At 37.6% G+C, this 7,669-nt stretch overlaps 1 long non-coding RNA gene across 1 annotated transcript; it reads left to right on the top strand.

Moving 5' to 3' along the window:
• The first annotated feature begins 5,836 nt into the window (after positions 1-5,836).
• LOC135733033 (uncharacterized) lies at positions 5,837-6,984 on the top strand. The gene is made up of 2 exons (XR_010526866.2): positions 5,837-6,520; positions 6,726-6,984. It is a non-coding gene; the product is annotated as an uncharacterized lncRNA (long non-coding RNA).
• The last annotated feature ends 685 nt before the right edge of the window (positions 6,985-7,669 follow it).

The raw sequence follows: 7,669 nt of genomic DNA, 5'->3' as shown, positions 1-7,669 counted from the left end.
ATCACATTACATCCGAATCCCCACCCTCTGCCTGCCTTGGAGAGAAGGACTGGAATCTCTAGACAGGCTGACAGTCCTGATCTGGCCAACTAAATGACAGTCTCCCATGCATTACTAAGAGAGTTGCGGTGGATAAGGTCAGATTATGTGTCTGAGCAAGAGACTAGCAAGCTTGTTCTTCACAAACTTACTTTTCCTTTCTCTCTGCTTTCTCATGTGAGAATGTTTCTGCTAGATCTCTTCGCCTCGAGCATCGGCTCCAGCTACATCATTTGCTGGCCTGCAGCTTTTTGGGGCGGTTGGAGGTAATACTGTATCATTGGTATGACATATGGCCTAAGGAAATGTTCACATAATGTCCATTGTTCAATTACGTTCTTTCCTATTTCTGTACTTTCTCTCACTTGCATTTCTACTAACTTGATCATATTCGGGAGACACCTTTAAGAGTTAACATCCTTCATTCGTGTTGTTCCGCAGAAGTTTGTCATGTTTTTCCTTAATATTTAACAATGCTACCAGAATAATGCTCCTATTTTTACAAGTTCCTGATAATAACTTATTCAGAGGGTATTAATATTGCAAAACCACTATGTAAATGGTTGATAAATGAGTCTTTACTAATTCATTCGTATTGTAAAATTCAATTTCACAAGTTGATAAGACCTACCGGAAGTCTAATACATCTTATTGTAGCTTTAACAGCTTACTAAATGACCTCCCAATGAGGAAATTGAGTTCTGTACGTTATTCACACAGTTTCAAAGAGTCAGCTGTTAAGATGTCCTTGAGTTTTGACTGTATTTGACCTTATTTCAGTGATTGTTCAGTATTAAATCAACCTCATATTGTTTCAAACATGATGTAAATCCTGGCCACTTGGACTGAAGCTCAAATATGTTGAGTCCATTTGATATCTTGGTGTAAAATCTTTGACATTTAAGCTAAACGACTGTCTTGGTACCCATTGACACCCTCATAAGAGTTGAATGATTCTTTCACAATCCAGTTGTGACTGATCTGGTTCTCAAGTTCGACTGACTGACTTCAATGATCCAGTCAGGCCACTTCAAAGGAAGATTGTCAGTGAATAATGACTTCAATTTTGACTTGATCATTAGAAAGTCCGAAGTCTTATTATATGCAACTGTTAAGGTTTTTATCATAAACTTGTTATGCCATTTGCTAATGCACTTTCCAAGTTGTTTGTACAAAAGGTTGATTTACATTCATTTCTCTCTGCTGTGTGAGACCGGAGCTGCCATCACACAGGGAAAAGAGAGAGGTCTGTTTTGTATTCTGCACAGCGAAGAGCATTTAATCATTTCCTAAACTGCTGCTCCTCATCTCTGTCCTGTGACAGGCTGTCAGACGCAGCAGTTACTGGACAACTTCTGTCGTGAGAGCTACCATACAAAGGCCATAGATAACAACAATAAAACCTGCAAAAAGGATCCAGCTTTGTCATAGAAGCATTTTTTATAAATGTAAAAGATTAGCACATTTAAGGGACATTTAAAGGGATACTCCACTTTTTTTAAATAGGCTCTTTTTCCAGCTTCCCTAGTGTTAAACATTTAATTTTTACTGTTTTGGAATTTATTCAGCCGATCTCCGGGTCTGGCGGTACCACTTTTAGCATAGCTTAGTATAATCCATTAAATCTGATTAATAATAATATTAATAATCAAGGACTTTGCTGCTGTACCATGGCTGCAGCAGGTGCAATGATATTATGCAGTGCCTGAAAATAGTCCCCTGCTATTGAAAGTAACCAATGGGGACTTTTTTTGGGCAAGGCGAAAGATCATTGCGCCTGCTGCAGCCATGGTACAGCAGCAAAGTTCTTGATTATTACACAGAATGAGAGTATAGTTCCTAGCCATATCGACCTAGAAAATCATAACTTTTAATTTTCTGTGTGTCTTAGTACACGAACTACATAATAGTCAAGTTTTAAATAGGGAAAAAAATGAAAATCTTTGGTCATTTTTGAGCGTGATGCTAATGGTCTAATCAGATTCAATGGATTATGCTAAGCTATGCTAAAAGTGGTAACGCCAGTCCCAAAGATCGGCTGAATGGATTCCAAAACGGTTAAAATCAAATGTTTCACTCTAGGGGAGCTGGAAAATGAGCCTATTTTCAAAATTAAGTGGAGTGTCCCTTTAATGCAACTGTGAATAAGCTGGTTAGCTTAAGGAGGATATACATAAAACGTTGTATATAAAATTTTACTCTTTTCTTAATGATATTGTGTTGTTTACCCCCTATACTCTGAATGATGATCAGGCAACAAAGCAAAGCTCCCTGTGATACCTACAAACTTTGTCTCCAGATGCCGCCAGGGCTCTGCATTTGCCACAGGGAACTAATTTGTCACCGCTGACAGACAAAGGCCACAACACTGACAGCAAAACTCCTAATCGATGGCCTTGGAAGCTGACCAACCAATACTATCCTCTCTGTCACCTGGACTCTGCAGAATAACCTGTCCTCGTCTCCCTGTCCTTCCCAACAACAAACAGCATGCTGAATTTTGTAACAAAAAACAAGGCTGCATCGCTTACTTTAACAGCCTCCCTCAGATCACTGTGTGCTTCTGTAGCAACACAGCTTTAATGGAATATCGATTAAATATGAATTGAGAGCACATATAGAAGCCAAGCAACACACGGTTATCACGAAGCACCTCGCTGCAGGGTTCACACCGACTAATCGATGGAGGGTTAATTACACTGCCCTCAGGCCACAGATGCACAAATGCACACAAAAAACAATCCTTCGCTTACAGAGCAAAGACACAGAGTTTGCGCAGAGAACAAACGTAGAACGCGAATGTCACATCGATAAAACTAAATTGAAGAGGATGTGACATTACTTTTATAGGGGTTGTGGGATAAATGTATGAATTGTGGCTGTGCTTGGAAGGTCTGCTATTCCTTTTAAATCAATTTTAGTGACATTTGTTATGTTTTTAAATGTCCAACACGTAGAAGATTCATTACGATGTATTCATCTACCAAAGTGATCTTTAGCACGTTGTAATTTTTCATTGAACTGACATGAAGAAGCTCTCTGCTGTTAAGAGGGAGTCTGTCCCTTTTATGGGAAGCTGAAAAACTTCTTTCTCTTTTCAAGGCAAGCCAATAAAGTGAATGCGTATCAGCAATATTAAATATGCATGCAATGTCTGTCTTTGGGAAGAGCTGTGCAGTGACTGCCCATGCAAAAAGTCATTTTACAAGCTAGAGATAAAAAATGAGTCAATCCAGACATAAGCAGTAGGATTTGACAGAGTTTTGTTTTTATTTAGTTTTCCTTTAAAGTAGATAAGTTCGTCCTCTAACTTTTAAGAAGTCAATTTTACTAAATGTAATTCTGCAATTTTGTTGTTTTTAACCATGCACTTTAAAAATGGCTGGGTTATTTTTGACCCATAATGGGTAAATATTGGACAGAACACATGCTGGGTAAAAACAACCCAGCATTAGGTCAGTTTTAACCCAGCGGTGTGTTGTGTCCAATATTTACCCATTATGGGTCAAACATAACCCAGACATTTTTAGAGTGTGTTTTATTTTGTATACCAACAAAAAATGTAATCAATTTACTGAAAAATTAGTTCAGTGACAACATAAACAAATGGCTTTTGTGGCCCAAAGTTAAAACAAACAAACACGCCCCACTCCTAAAAGGATCTGGACCCTTTTTAGCCCCATCCCACTCATACGTATGCAACCCAGGCAATGAATTTGCTGTTCCGGCAATGTTTGTTATAAGGTTATCCAAGTCGCATGTGTTTTGGTAGTACTGGGTGTTTTAACGCATGAATGGTTTTGCTCAGTAAGGCGAGGTTCAACACCTGTAGAAACTTGGAGGCGTTAGTGACGCCTGGGTCATCTCATAACCCGTAGGCAGAAAATGTGACTTTATTTGTAGGACAGGTTGGGGCGGATCATTAAAAACATTTCCATATAACTTATATTAAATATCTGGGAATATATATTTTCTTAGGTTTTTTTGATAAGGTTACAGTAGGGCTACCTAGCAACAGGGCTGTGCACAGGGCACTGCCACTGCTTTTCTGCCTTTATCGGCTTAGGTGCCCTTCTCATCAACCGCCAGCAAGGATTCAATGTTGATCTGATGTCAAAATCCAACGTTGGCCTGACGTCAAAATCAGACATTGATCCGACATCGGAATCCAACGTTGATCCTACGTCAAAATCCAACGTTGATCCTATACGTCAAAATCCAACGTTGATCCTACGTCAAAATCCAACAGTGATCCGACGTCAGGATCCAATGTTGATCCAATGTTGATTAGACGTCAGGATCCAACATCAAAATCCAACATTGATCCGACGTTGGAATCCAACATTGATCCCAATTTAAAATCCAACATTGATCCGACATCAAAATCCAACGTCAAAATCCAACATTGATCCGACGTCAGATTCCAAGGTTGATCCGATGTCAAAATCCAACGTTATTACATAATAATCATATTTTATTAAAATCATATTAATAGTACCACCCCCCTTAATGACCTTTTTTTGGTTGTGCACGGCCCTGCGTAGCAATGTAACTTGCGTGATGTCCTTAAACCTTTGACCTCGCATCACAAAGCCCCAATCAGCTCCCGCCGCCAGCCAGAACAACTAATGGAGAAATAAAAGTAAAGATTGAAGAGAAATTGAGGTTGGGAATTTACATCATTATAAAGAAAAAGAAGGTTAAGCTGCTAAATCTTATGTAGAGGTATTTATAGTTCTTCTTTACAGATGAATACAAACACTGCTTTGTAAATGTTGAAAATGTGTATCATTATCCTATCTTGTTTTTAATATGACCATGCTGGTTCATAAGCATATGTTGTTGCCAGTTTACATGGAGATATAATCTAATGGCTGTTTCCAAACACTTTTAGGCTGAAATAAAGCCTGTTTTCACTTCCATTACAATGTCTATGTCTATTTAATGGTCGTGGGGGTGGGTTGTTAAAATAGATACAGTGGTGCGGGGCGGCTGGGGCGGGCCAAATAATTTCATAAAAGCGGGACACGCGGGTTGGAAAAAACCCTGACCGGTGCATCACTAGTAGGCGTAGAGGTTTAATAGAACTGAGTGCTCTGTCCTTCCCATCATTTGTAGACATGCACCTTACTGCTACAAGTGTGTTTTGGTAATCATCCTGATACAGGTTTCCAAAGTATTTTTCAATATCGCTTACCCCCCACCCTTTAACTTCCAGTAGGCTTTCACATAGAATCAGTAACAACAGAGTCCCTCTAAAGTTGTTTATTTCTGATAACAAGCAAAATAAATAACCAGTAATTTACTAGCTCAAAATCATATAAAATATCCCTAAATTAGAGAGAGATCTCTAAATCTAAAATAAATGTAAATGAGAATAAATTGTTCTGATAGCATTAAACAGTAAATCAATAATATAACAACCTTAGCATATTAAAGTGAAGGACATATTCTGTTTATTTATATAACAACAAGCCCTGAACAATGTGCTGATGTAAAGTGCAAATGGCTGTTATGGCAACAGGTGACAGAGTTGACACCAGGAGAGGAATGCCGATGAGCTATCACACTAACTTCCATCCTGCCATGTCTACTTTCACTCGAATTACTTCAACAAGTTCCCGTTGTATGTGTCAACTCAACATTCTTTTACCCTTTTTGCATTGCTAATAGTGTGCTTAATGCATGGATTAAAATGATGGTAACACTTTATTTTACGACCCGCAAAGTACCGCGTAATTAAACCGAATTTACAGCGTACCTATTTGTAACAACAGGGTAGGTAACCTGTAGGTATAAGGGAATAATATTGTAAGTTTGGGGTAATAAGGGGGTAAGAATATGAAGAATTATAAATTATTTATACTCTAAGTATTTTATAACAACAGGGTACCTATTGTAATATTACGTGGTATGTATGACTTAGTCAAGTCTATGGGGAAATTATGTTTTATTTATTTTTTATTGTGAATTTTTCATATTGACTACTGAATGTTGTATACAGTCAATGTCTACGAGCCACATCGGCAAATAAATATAACAGCATATCACTTTTATTTTAGTAGCCTATATTACTTGCTTTTAATAACAAAAGTCAAGCTGATTTAATGTGGTTATCTTTTTTTTAAGGTAAGTACAATAAAAATAGCAACTTATTCCCTATTTACCAGGAAACTCCTACATTTGCGGACATATTTGAAGTGGTGCTTTGCAATTTATTTACTGTAAACACAAGTATTTTAGCCAAATATAATTTATGCAATGGCAAACCAGAATGAAACAACAGCAGATATCAGCTCCCGCTAAAGCAAAAGACGACTACATGCGTAGACTACTGCGCAGGTGTAGAGCGCGCGGTCGTCTGCAGGAGGTTTGCTGGAACGCGATCCTGAGGTGAAATTTCTTTAAGAGGTTTTAAAAACGTTCTACACTGTGGAGTACAGCTGCGAGTGATGTTAGCAGGTTCCGCATGCTGGATAAGGTGACTGGTTTTGTTAATACATGACTCACGCATTTCAAACAATGTTTTTCAAGAAAGTTGCTAGCTAACGGTAGCAGGTTAGCTAGCACATAAGTAAGCCTAAAATGTATAAACGTAACTGGCTTAGAAAACTCTGTTTCTGTCAAGGCATAGTGAAGAAACATTTACTGAAGGCTTTCATTTATGTTTTTTATATGTAATGCAGAACAGCATTTGTGAGACGACATCAACTCATCATCCGAGTGGACAAGAACACCAACAGAGGAAGCCAAGCCGCAAAAACAATGAAAAATTGTCATGACTTTTTATTTTAAATAAAAGTTATGTGATAATAAACATTAAGTGTTGGCTTAATTATAGTGTTTTAAAGATGTTTTGAAATAAGTTGTTTTAAAATAAAAATAACAATATTCTGTATGTTTATGGTATTTACCCTATAACATTTATTAACAAGAGGTGAACAAAGCACCACTTTAGTTTACAGCCCGCAAATATGAGAGTTACCTGGTACATACACAGAACAAGCGGGGAATAAGCCCCACTTCAATTTACAGCCCGCAAATATAAGAGTTACCTGGTACATACACAGAACAATCGGGGAATAAGCCCCACTTCAATTTACAGCCCGCAAATATAAGAGTTACCTGGTAACTCCTGTATACATATACAGATCAAAGAGGTACAAGTTGCTATTATCTTTATTGTGTGTTATATTTTATTTGCCGACGTGGCTTGTAGACATCAACTGTAGGCTATACAAAACACTTCATCAGGTAAGTAGCAAATATGAAAAAAAAAACCTATTACACATAGACCATATTACCCATAGACGTAAGTCATACATACCACGTAATATTACAATAGGTACCCTGTAGTTATGAAATACTTAGAGAATAATTTTCCATATATTCTTACCCCCTTATTACCCCAAACTTAAAATATTATTCCCTTATAACTACAAGTACGTACTGTAGAGGTACTCTGTTGTTACAAATAGGTACGCTGTAAATTCGGTTTAATTACGCGGTACTTTGCGGGTCGTAAAATAAAGTGTTACCAAGATTTGTTTTAATGAATATAAAGATTTCAACCTATAAAAAGTTAACTTTAAGTCTTGTTTATCTGTGATCTTCTGCGGGAAATAATTTT

This window comes from Paramisgurnus dabryanus, chromosome 15 (genome assembly GCF_030506205.2).
Source record: "Paramisgurnus dabryanus chromosome 15, PD_genome_1.1, whole genome shotgun sequence".
Taxonomy (NCBI): Eukaryota; Metazoa; Chordata; class Actinopteri; order Cypriniformes; family Cobitidae; genus Paramisgurnus; species Paramisgurnus dabryanus.
The sequence above is the reverse complement of the archived record's forward strand: the minus strand, read 5'-3'. Positions and strand labels throughout refer to the sequence as shown.